The following is a 12,572-nucleotide window of genomic DNA, read 5'->3' on the forward strand; positions in this document are numbered from 1 at the left end:
TACCTTTGGTATTGATGGAGCATATCTCAAAATAATAAGAGCTATTTAAGACAAACCCACAACCAATATCATACTGAATGGGCAAAAACTGGAAAAATTCCCTTTGAAAACTGGCACAAGACAGGGATGCCCTCTCTCACCACTCCTATTCAACATAATGTTGGAAGTTCTGGCTAGGGCAATTAGGCAAGAGAAAGAAATCAAGTGTATTCAGTTAGGAAAAGAAGAAGTCAAATTGTCCCTGTTTGCAGATGACATGATTGTATATTTAGAAAACCCCATCATCTCAGCCCAAAATCTCCTTAAGCTGATAAGCAACTTCAGCAAAGTCTCAGGATACAGTATCAATGTGTAAAAATCACAAGCATTCTTATACACCAGTAACAGACAAACAGAGAGCCAATCATGAATGAACTCCCATTCACAATAGCTTCAAAGAGAATAAAATACCTAGGAATCCAACTTACAAGGAATGTAAAGGACCTCTTCAAGGAGAATTATAAACCACTGCTTAGTGAAATAAAAGATGACACAAACAAATGGTAGAACATACCATGCTCATGGATGGGAAGAATCAATATTGTGAAAATGGCCATACTGCCCAAGGTAATTTATAGATTCAATGCCACCCCCATTAAGCTACCAATGACTTTCTTCACAGAATTGGAAAAAAAACTGCTTTAAATTTCATATGGAACCAAAAAAGACCCCGCATTGCCAAGACAATCCTAAGTCAAAAGAACAAAGCTGGAGGCATCATGCTACCCGACTTCAAACTATACTACAAGGCTACAGTAAACAAAACAGCATGATACTGATACCAAAACAGAGATGGGATCTAATTAAACTAAAAAGCTTCTGCACAGCAAAAGAAACTACCATCAGAGTGAACAGGCAACCTACAGAATGGGAGAAAATTTTTCCAATCTACTCACCTGAGAAAGGAATAATATCCAGAACCTAAAAAGAGCTCAATCAAATTTACAAGATAAAAACGAACAACCCCATCGAAAAGTGGGCAAAAGATATGAACAGACACTTCGCAAAAGAAGACATTCATGCAGCCAACAGACACATGTAAAAATGCTAATCACTCGCCATCAGAGAAATGTAAATCAAAACCACAATGAGATACCATCTCACACCAGTTAGAATGGCAATCATTAAAATATCAGGAAACAACAGGTGCTGGAGAGGATGTGGAGAAATAGGAACACTTTTACACTGTTGGTGGGATTGTAAACTAGTTCAACCATTATGGAAAACAGTATGGCAATTCCTCAAGGATCTAGAACTAGAAATAGCATTTGACCCAGCCATCCCATTACTGGGTATATACCCAAAGGATTATAAATCATGCTGCTATAAAGACACATGCACATACATGTTTATTGCGGCACTATTCACAATAGCAAAGACTTGGAATCAACCCAAATGTCCATCAGTGACAGACTGGATTAAGAAAGTGTGGCACATACACACCATTGAATACTATGCAGCCATAAAAAAGGATGAGTTTGTGTCCTTTGTAGGGTCATAGATGCAGCTGGAAACCATCATTCTCAGCCGACTATCTCAAGAACGGAAAACCAAACACCACATGTTGTCACTCATAGGTGGGAATTGATCAATATGATCACTAGGACACAGGAAGAGGAACATCACACACCAGGGCCTATTATGGGGAAAGGGGAGGGGGGTAGGGTGGCATTGAGGGTAATACCTGTTGTAAATGACATGTTGATGGGTGCTGACGAGTTGATGGGTGCAGCACACCAACATGGCACATGTATACATATGTAACAAACCTGCACATTGTGCACATGTACCCTAGAACTTAAAGTATAACAAAAAATAAAATAAAAATAAAAAAAATTTTTAAATGCAAATTAAAAAAAGAAAACGCAAATAAAAAAAAAGCAAGGGAATTTTGGAGGGCAAGTAATTGAAGATTTTGGAATATAAATTTAGCATAACTATCATAAATCCAAGGTAACATGATATGAAATATATTTAAGTCTGCCCAAGTTAAACCTAAAGATATGAATATGGGAGTCACAGTGTGATATAGCATTACCCAAGATATGAAAAACATTTAAAGATAGTAGAATGTAAGCAACAGGTTTGAAGATTGTTACGTAGTCATGTAAAATGTTACCAGAAATATGACCTTTGGATTGTGGCATCGTAGCGGTTATTAATATCCTCAAGAATTATGGTTTCACTACAGAAATATGGAAGCAAGCTTGATAGCCCAGCTTGAAAAAGTAATATGGGGATATGACAGTAATCTGGTAGGAAAAGAGGCATCCATTCTCTGGCAGGATAATTGAAAGCACCTATAAAATATTTCTCCTTCTTTATCCTGTATTATCGTTCATGAGATTTGGATTTCTCCAAGTTAATTTTTCCTTTGATTTTGATTTTAGAGACCCCAATATTCTTGAATATTTCACTACGTACCTGGTCAAAGAATGCCCAGGGTCTCTCCAGACTAATACAGAATTTTAACAAATCATTAGAAAAATAGCTGGGGCTGATTTGTTGCTCTCACTGAAAGATAGATCTTGTTTACTGACATCAAGAAAAAAATTAAAAATAAGATAAATTTAAGAAAGTGCTCTGAGTGATTTTTTTTGTTTTTTTAGTTTCTTTCCGTATACAGGGAAGATTTATCTTTATGATGTATTTTTTCATCAGTGTAACACAGCATCTCTTGGCTCAGTTTTTTTAATTTTTGAACTGGCATGTTGTAATCTAAATTGAGAATTTGCCGTGTGTGTGTGTGTGTCTGTGTGTCTGTGTGTGTGTGTACGTAGACAGACAGAGTGCCACTCATATTCTCTGCGGCTACTGAGAGTAGAGTTTATTTATTCCGATAATTCATTAACCTCTTTTGGTTTTTATCAGCACTCTGATCTACTGTGAATTTGGGGTGCTGGTTTTCTAAAATGCCATTGTGTCTAACAAAATTGACAATAATTTCTCAATATCTCTAATACCAAGTCCATGTTCAAACTTCTCTGATAAAAATGGGAACAAAGATGCTAGTGGGAGGACGGTGAGGGGCCAAGGGTTGAAAAAGTAATTATTGGGGATAGTGAGTACTATTCTCACTACCTAGGTGACCAGATCAATCATATTCCAAATCTCAGCGTCACACAATATACTTATATAAAAAACCTGTGTATGTACCCCTGTATCTAAAATAAAACTTAAAATTTAAAAAAATAATAAATAGAAGTCTGGATATAAGCAAATAAATCACAGAATGTTAATATTGAAAAGATAAATAAATAAAAGTCACTATTTTGGGTATACATTTGAACAATTTGAAAGTAACTAGTGAACATTTTGGACCATTGCTAAGAAAAATAACATATTCTTCCATAACTATATTTCCATTATCACATTTGAGAAAATTAACAATAATTTTGCAAAAACTAATATACTGTCCATTTTCAAATTTTGTCAACTGTTCCAAGAATGCCAGAAAGTCTTCCATAGCTTTTATTTTCTTTTATTTTACAAGATCTAAAAAAGAATTCTTAATTGAATTTGTTCATAAACCATTTAGTTTTTTTTAATCTTGTACAGTCACCTTCATAATTACAGAAAGTCTTTTTCCTTTTATTTTTTCTTTTTAATATTTTATGTACTCAACTATTTTTATAAACCTATATTATTATAGTTTATTGTTCAGGTAAAGACCTAAACAAGGTACAAGTATTATATTTAGTGCCATATCCCTCAAAACTTCTTTGCTTTGTAGTCCCCCAATATTTTGCTTTTATTTTGTTTTTTATTTTATTGGTTTATTTAAAAATCCAACTCGCTTTTAGTGTAGAAAACTGCATGGTATGTTGTTTGACTGCTCATGGGATTAATCTACCCCTCTGTTTTCCACATTTCCTATACACTGGTAGTTAGACCCAAAGGTTTCATTGTATTCGGTCTTTTTTGTAAAGATGATATTATTTTATTGGTATTTGTTCATACATGTTAAGTTTCACCTTTCAATGATAAAATTCAATATATTTGATTTCTTAATTATATAAACTTTCTTTACACATTATTTGTGTTTTCAAAGTTCATAGAAAACTTTACAAGGATTTGACTGACTCTATGCATGGTGCCGTTACACAGGAGGAGAGAGCTAATCCAGTAACATATATTCAAAGATAAAATTGTACATATGCACAGTGTACATGTGCCCTGCTCATTAATATTATTTATAGCACATTCTTCTAAATGATAAACATTCCTAAACCCTAGTCACGATATATCAAAATTTGCTATTCACATTAAAACCACCTCTTATAAGAGCAAACGATTATTAATAATTTTAAGAAACAAGACACAATGAGAAGTGGCAATAGAATTCAAAACCCCCAACTTCTTGCTATGCTACAAGCTGCCATCCCTAAAATGGGTTTAATTTGGTAATTTTCCCATTGTGGATAGTGGCAAGAAGAAATAGCTTAAAGACAATATTATGTAACACACATGGAGACACACATACTTCCTTAAAATTGTCAGTTCTTCTTGAGAGTGTAATAGGATACCTGATGATGCATAAATTGCGATGATTTTAGCAGGAATTATAGAACAACCAATGTCATTCTAGTAGTTGAGATTGTACTAACAGGTGAGCTCTTGTAGACAGGCTACTGGAGTGCCTGTGTCTGAATTCAGAAACCTTATGGAATTTGTTTTAAATGTCTAGGAATTCAATAGACTCAAGTCATAGGCTAGAGACGTAATTTGAAGTATACACTTATCAATGGAAAGAGAAAACTAAAGTACAAAAATTCAAATGTTAGACCTTTAATGACTTGGTCTATATTCCAGTGGGTAGCTTATCTAACTAACTTCACTTTAACAAATAAATCCCTTCACTTCAATCCGGCCTATTACATTTAATTCATTAATGTTGTACATACTCCAGAATGCTTACAAAAATATTTATACCTATTATGTCTATGAAAGGCATAAATTCAGTCTCTAAGCCAAATAAAAACCTCTATGTAACATGGATGGTAGCACAGGGAAACAGAAATTAGAAATTCTCTGAAAAAGGAAAGAAAGTTTTGATCTCCTTTTATGTTCAGTGAGCAGTATGCCCCAAGTCAGCTTAAAAATATTTCCATTAACTATTTTTATTCTAAACGCGCATTTGAGGGAAATTACCAGGGGGGCAATTCTTTCCTCAAAAGTAATCCATTCCTTTTTAGTATAGCATGTTTTAAGGACCATGTTAATACCTGCGATTTTTACTCAGTAAATCATGATGATTACTGTGTGGAAAAGAACTTTAAGCAGCATTGAAGGCCTGGGTCAGAAATAAAATATCACTAAAGACTATAAAAATAATTTAAATTAAGTTAACATGTTCTCTTTTGTGACAGAGAAGATCACTGGTTCTTTTATGTTTTAAAATTGATAAATAATTTCTTGATAGGTATTTAATTTTTCTTCCCCAACTGTTGATATTAAAAGCCATTCTTTATATTTGGTAGAGACTGTTTTCAGAAAAGTTATCAACACATGTATAATAGTTATCTAAAACTGTAAATTTAAAATGGAGTGGCTTAATGCGAGATCTGAGAGGTCTGAAAAATGGCAAAAAAACTAGATTTGGAAAGTATGGTCTTGAATTGCTTGTCAAATTCTGAAGCTATGAAGAATGAATGTTTAGCTTTGGAAGACGAAAGCTCATTTATGAGTTTTATAATACATTTGAAATAAAAATGATTAAACTACATTTGGTCCACTGACATAACTTTGTACTTCATAGTCCTTTATATGTTGTAAGACTATTTTTTTCTTACGTTATTCCTGAAAGTTTTGTGGAAAGCTGCAACATATCTAAATTTATCAGGCTTATTTTCTAAGTGAAGCTAAAGATTCACCACTAGGCTCAAGTGAGTACTGATCTTTTTGTCACTTGTGCTTTAAATAATTTTCTCATCTATATATTTTGTTTTTTAAAATGTATTATTTATCAAAAGCTTGTGTAAAAGACATCCAGGTATTTATATTAGAAGTATACATAATTAAAATTTCCTTCTCTACCTATGCTATCCAAAGAGACATTCACATATTCTTTCAAGAAATGTCTATGATTCTATGAATGTGTATTAAAATAAAATATAATTTTGTGGTTTTTTTGACAAGTTGTTTTATCAGTCATTGGTGCATAGGGTGACATCTGTTTAACTTTTTAAATAGATTATAAATGACTGCAGAGAATATTAATGTATGGCTATAGCATAATTTATGAAATCAATGATTTTTCCAAAGAAAGTTTGGGTGGTTGTATTGTTTCCAGCTTTGTTTAGATTTAGTTTTTTTTCCTATTCCAAACAATATTGTAAGAAATATATATTTTAGCATAATTCATTGACTGTGTTCTTATACTAAATTACTAGGGTCAGAATTGCTAGAACAAAGAGTCATCCAATTTAAATTGTCATCAAATTTAAACACAGAAGATTAAAATTAGTGCAGCCAACCACACAGTGGCGCATGTTCCAGGATCCTTATATTCATGTGTATTTTTTGTTTTTATAGAAATAAATATTTTAAGTTACTTTTAATTTTTATTGAAAAATATAAACACAACTAAATTTAAATATTATAATTACACCTCTGGCTATGTTTTTGCAAACTTAGCATCACGTAGCCAGCACCACCCACATATCAAGGTTAATAACTATCCTGATTTCTAACAGTGAAAGTTAGTTTCTCTGGTTTTGTTCTAATGTAAATAGCGACATAGAATTTACATTGTGTCTGGCCTCTTTCACTCACTGTTACATTTGTAATATTTATGCATGTGTGAATTGTTTATTCTCACTACCATGTGATACTCAATTGAGTGATTCTAGGACATTTTTTCTATATTGGAATATTGTTTGGAAATTTGGGTAGTTAACAGTTTAGGCTATTTTGAAGAGTGCTACTACGCACATTTTACTCATCGTTGGTGAACATATGTGTTCATTTCCATCCAGTATTTACATGGGAAAGGTATTGTTGGATTACACAGTCTGTATGTGTTCAGCTTTAGTACATGCTGGCAAAAGGTTTTCTAAAGGCATTTTAGCGATTTACAGTTCATGTACAATGTATAAGTGTTTCAATTGCTCCATACCCTAGTTCTGTTTTTGTTTTTTTGATTTTGTTTTCAGGTTAGACATTTTGCTAAATATGTAGTGGTACTTGATTGTGATTTCAATTTACATTTTCTTGATGACAAGAAAAGCTGAGCATCTCTTCAAATGTGCATTGGCCTTTTGGTTATCTCCTAAAAAATTTCTTCATATTCTATTGAGATATCTTTTTGTTAGTGGTTCAGAGAAGTCCTCAATATATTCAAAATATGAGTCACACATTGGGAAATATTTTCTCTCACTTGTATTATATTTTCAGACTCCTAATGATACCTTATTTAGATAGGATGCAAAAACATGAAACAAAAAATAAAAACCAGTAAATTGGAGTTAAAATTAACTACTTTAAAAAACACTCTTAATATCATAGAAAAGCAAGCCACAGATTGGGAGGGAGAAAATATTTGCTGTACATATATCCAATAAAATAATTGTTTTTGGAATATGTAAAATACTACAAACTCAATAAGTCGAATGACTTAAAAACAATGATAACAATTTGGTAAAGACAGTTTACAAAAGACATCTTAAAATGTGGCATGTAATGAATAACAAGATGCTCAACACCATTAGTTTTCAAAGAAGTGAAAACTAAACCAAACTGAGATACCAATATACACCAATAAAACTGGCTAAAATTAGAAAGACTGATAGTACGAAGTGATGGGAAAAAATGTGCAGTAACTTTGCATTCATATATTGCTACAGTGAATGCAAAGTACTATAGGCATGTTATAAAACAGTTTGGAATTTCTTATAAAGTTAGACGTACATTTACTCCCTGTGCCACCAGTCTCACCCCTAGATATTTACACAAAGGAAATGAAAAATTATACCCACACAAACACTTGCCTATAAATATTCATGGAAATTACATTCACAGTTGCCAAAGACTACCAACAACCCAAGGTTTCTCTTTTTCTCTTTTAGAAAGTTTGAGTAAACATCTGGGAATGAAAGTATCTTTTGGGTTATCCACATCTCAGGCATTTCCTTCCCGTTTTCTTGAGAAGAGCCTATCTCAAACTCTTTAGACACAATATTTATGAGAGTTTTAATGTTTCCTTCAGAGGTTTTCGAACTTTTCTCTATGGCTCCCACAATGTGTTAAAGATTGGTAAATATTTTCAAAAGGTGACTAGCCATGTGTTTGGGGAAAGTACCATTCAACAAGCGGAACTTGGTTTTCTAAGTAAAGAGGGACTGTGAGAAATTTCAAGTTCACTTAGTAGAAGCCCTCTCAATTCTGCACGACTCAGGTTTCAGAAAAGATATTGTCTTCGTTCATTTGTGTCACTGTCAAGGAATACCAGAGACTGGGCATTTGCAAAGAAAACAGGTGGTTTGGCTCACAGTTCTGCACGATATACAAGAAGAACGGTGCCAGCTTCTGCTTCTGGTGGGCATTTAGGCTGCATCCACTCATGGCAGAAGGCAAAGTGGAGCTGGAACATGACAAAATCACATGGTTAAAGAGAAAGTAAGAGGGCAAGAGGGGCGACGTCAGGTTTTTTCAACAACCAACTTACCAGGGAACTCTTGAAGGACCTAACAGAATGAGAACTCATTCAATTCTTTCTCCGCAGGGAAGTCAATCTATTTATGAGGGATCTGCTCCCATGATCCAGTCACCTCCCACTAGCCACCACTTCCAACACTGGAGATCACGTTTCAACATGAGGTTATGGGAGGACAAACATCCAAATTACAGCACGCATATTGTGAAAAAATCAGGCTTGTTTGGAGATCTAATTTTTTTTTCACATTGTGCCCACTAAACCACAGAATTGCTAGTTTCTCTTCCTCAAGCCACATTCTTCGTCAAGGGAAAACCTGATTTTCTAAACCCAAGATTGGAGATACGCAAAAGATCCGAGGGAGGGAAAAGACTGGAATTTCCATCCATTTAATTCTCTCTGTTTTCACAGAGAGAATTATGGTTTAACAAACGTAAATTTTAAAATTAATCTGTCTTTTATGTCGTTGTGGTGGGAACGACCACAGCAGCAACCTATCACTTTTTTAGCGCTAGAAGTTTCTTCCGTATATTTTTATATAAACGTTTAGATTTCTAAGAAAAACTTTGATATATACTCTTTCTATGTTAGAATACACGTATTTTAGAATTTCAACAAACTTTTAAGTTTAAAATCTGAGAAACATTCCTAAAAAACAAAAGTAAATATCTGAATGTTTTAACATAAAAATTGACCTGATTTTTAATATTGATTTATCCTTTTGAAATTTGTCATTGAATTTATATTTTTAAATACTTACACAAATGATTACTATATTATTTTTCTAAACTACAATTTGAATCACAGCATTCTTTTTGGGGAAACATTTGTTTTTGTGTTTTAAAAAGTAGAATTTCAATTCGTTTTACAGAGGTCAATACTTTGCATAAACTTGTCTTAACTACATTTATAGTAGCTACATCTCCTACTGCATCTATCCATTAATCTTAATCACTGATCATTCAAATTTATTCTCTAGGTATCCCTATATACTCTCAAATCTATGTGATTTTACCACTGTAATTTTTCTAATTAGAATACAACAATCAATCTTTCTGCCCAAAAAATCTTACTATTTTTCCAAGGGGTAACTCACATAGCCCCTCCTCCATTGAGGATTACCCTAATCAAAAGTATACTCATCTTTCTTTAATTTCCAATCATTGTTAATTTCTCTTATTACTTATTTTTTCCTACCCCTTTTTTAATACTCACTGGTCTCTAGATCTTTCCCATATAGTAGGAAACTCCTTGAAGAGGAGTCATACCTTAATCATGTGTATATTTCTTTTCTACCAGCATGAAATGTACTACTTGTTGAATATTTGTTACTATGGATTTTATTACATATATATGGTTCATTGGTAGAAAACAGCACTAATATTTTGTAGTTGGAATCCATTACCTTAAAATAGACATTTTATCTAGTTGACGTCCTAGCAAATTACATAATCTTTAAGTACATAAAATGTATATTTTAAATTATTAAATCTTGCTTTGTTTTCCCTTTAGGAGAAAACTAAATGCTGCAGTCTTTTCTAAAAGCTTTTCCTACTGTATCTTTTGGAACAGAGTAATTTTTGCACAAATCCCAGCACAGCACTTGGATAATTTGAATGATTCCTCTGTTTCAATATATGAAATCAGAGGAGTTTAATATGAAAATTCATTAAATAAATTAGACATTCTTCAACTTGCAAAATATTTTTATAAACACCTTATTTTTATCAATGATGTGTGGCAAGTTTTATCCGGACTACTTAGATAAAAAAAAAAAACACTCATTGCTAAGACTGGATGTCAATATTTTTCTCTAAGGGGGTAAATATTAGCACTTTTTGATTGCAAGAAAATTATAGTCTTTCCTGTATTATAAATATCAAAGACATCATAAGGCAGGTAGAGAGTTTTTGATACATTTGATACATGTATAAAGGATTTCTGAAAATATTTACAAACATTTATTCCTCTACCATTTCTACCATTTATAAATTAAACAAACAAACAGAGCTCTGGGTATCGAGAATATAAAATTCTTGATTTCCTAGAAAATTGCCTTTACTTTCCTGGACTTTGCTGTGAAGGCCTTGGCTATAGCAAGAAACACTGTAAATAAAAACCAAGAGTAATTTATAATTACATATTTTATAAAAATATATTTTCTACATATTCCTCTGAGTCCTTTCTCTAAGAATATTTAGCAGAAATTCTTTATTCTTAGTACCAGGTTTAGCTGCATTTTTATTTTTTAAATAATTTATCTTTTTTTCTCTTATTAGCTTTATGAATTAATAACTGACCATTGTCTCATTGCTAAGACTATCCATACTCTCCCTGTGGTAATCTATAGCAAATACACAATTATTTTAATTTTAATTATTTTGAAATTTAATAAATTTTATCTGAATTTATATTTAGTCCTGGAAGTAACTTTTTAAAAGATCCACTGACAAAGTGCAAACAAAAGACAAAAACGACAACTGATGTTATTTCATGGGGAAGAATGGCGTAGCAATAGTATACAAGATTTCTTTTTAAAGAAATCAATCAAGACTCCAAAAAACTTGTCTGTGTGATGAGTGCGTGTATGTGTATGTGCCTGGACATGTTTGAATAAGCAAAGATGACATCATAGAAGAATTAAACTAAAATTACTGCCTGCGGTTACCTTGTGAGACTGGAAGTCAGAAAAGAGGACTTTACATTTTTACTCATACATATTTTTAAATGGAAAAATTGGAGAAACCACTCAATATTTTTTGGATGTTTTCTTCCAATTTCTAATTTTTTTCTCTATTTATTACTGTAATCAAAGATATATATTTCATTAAAATATATTACTGAAGAAAGTATGCAGATAAAAACGTGAGTAGTCTGGAAATCATTTTATAATAGGAAAAACACCGAGGATATTTTATGTAAAGCTGAGATAAAGGAAGAATTGTGGCTCTCTTCAAATATTTGAAGGACTCCCATGTGAAGGATAAGACATTCACAAACAGATAATTTTTATAATAAAATTATTTTCAGGATAGAAATACATACAAAGCACTATGAAAGCATAGTAAAGAGAACCACAAACACGTAAAAGAGGAATTTCCTTTTACGTATTGATAACATTTGTTTTGGAATGTTACTATCTGATTTTTAAACCCGAATCAGTACATAAGTAACATTTGCAACAGTTTAACATTGAACGTAATCTGGATATACTTACAATTCTAAATTATTATAGAAATAAGAATAGATTTTGTAGCATTCCAAGCCATTCAAATGAGCCCATTAGAAGTTTGGAAATTCTTAAGAATCAAGAAAAATTAAAGACCTTTCAATAAGGTGAGAGGCTTGAATACAGGGTAATTGCAAAGAGGCAATAATGCAATTCCAATGTTGAAAATTATAAATTATGCAAGTGATTTCAACAGCAGGGGGTTATTTGTCCTAATGTGAAGATGTTACAAAGCTCATGAATTTCAAATCAGTAAATTGAAAGCAAAAGTTTTACAGCTCAGCAAGAAACAAATGAAAGACAAGTTATGCCAACAGAGGTCAATGCTACGGCTCACCCTGTTAGGGATTTTTCAGTGTTACCCTCTTTTCACACTTCCCTCCAAAAGGGGAAAAGTGCTGATGGATTTAGTCCAAGAACGTGTGGCTGAGGTGACAGCTTTCTGAGTATTTGGAAATGTTATTCAAAAATAGTTTGAAAACTCTTGCAACTGCCTGTTGTGATGTGTTTAGAGCGGGCACTTTGGATCCTGTTTGGTAATTTTTTTTCGATTTGCTTTCCTATTTTCTCCCACGTAGCTAGAGGTATAAGACGCATCTGCTGTAAGTCCTGCACAGGTAACGTAGCTTAGTTTTACATTTTGATAGATCA

Source organism: Macaca fascicularis, chromosome 2, assembly GCF_037993035.2.
Source record: "Macaca fascicularis isolate 582-1 chromosome 2, T2T-MFA8v1.1".
NCBI lineage: Eukaryota > Metazoa > Chordata > Mammalia > Primates > Cercopithecidae > Macaca > Macaca fascicularis.